The following is a 386-nucleotide window of genomic DNA, read 5'->3' as shown; positions in this document are numbered from 1 at the left end:
TATTTTCCTAAATTATATTAATCAAAATTATTTTGGATACTACCGAAGTACGAGATTACAAATCATGATTACTCGTTGGTAATTATAATTATAATTTTCCGAAATTTAATCTTTCCATTTTAGAAATCTAAACTTATTTATGTTATAATTATTTTTAATATAAATTTGTTTAAATCTTACTATCTTTTTATGTTTAATAAATAAATAAATAAATATATACAGGGTGTCTCACAATAGGTGTATGACTGTTCATGGGTAGGTAGAACGGACTAAACTGAATCGAAAAGTCCTCTACCATTTTGCAAAATTCGCAATCGTAAACGAGACATTAATTTTTGAAGATTAACGAATAAACGCGTATTTATTCGGCCCACCGCTGAATGCAA

Source organism: Wasmannia auropunctata, unplaced genomic scaffold (assembly GCF_000956235.1).
Source record: "Wasmannia auropunctata unplaced genomic scaffold, wasmannia.A_1.0 LD336090.1, whole genome shotgun sequence".
Lineage (NCBI taxonomy): Eukaryota > Metazoa > Arthropoda > Insecta > Hymenoptera > Formicidae > Wasmannia > Wasmannia auropunctata.
This window is presented reverse-complemented; position numbering follows the sequence as displayed.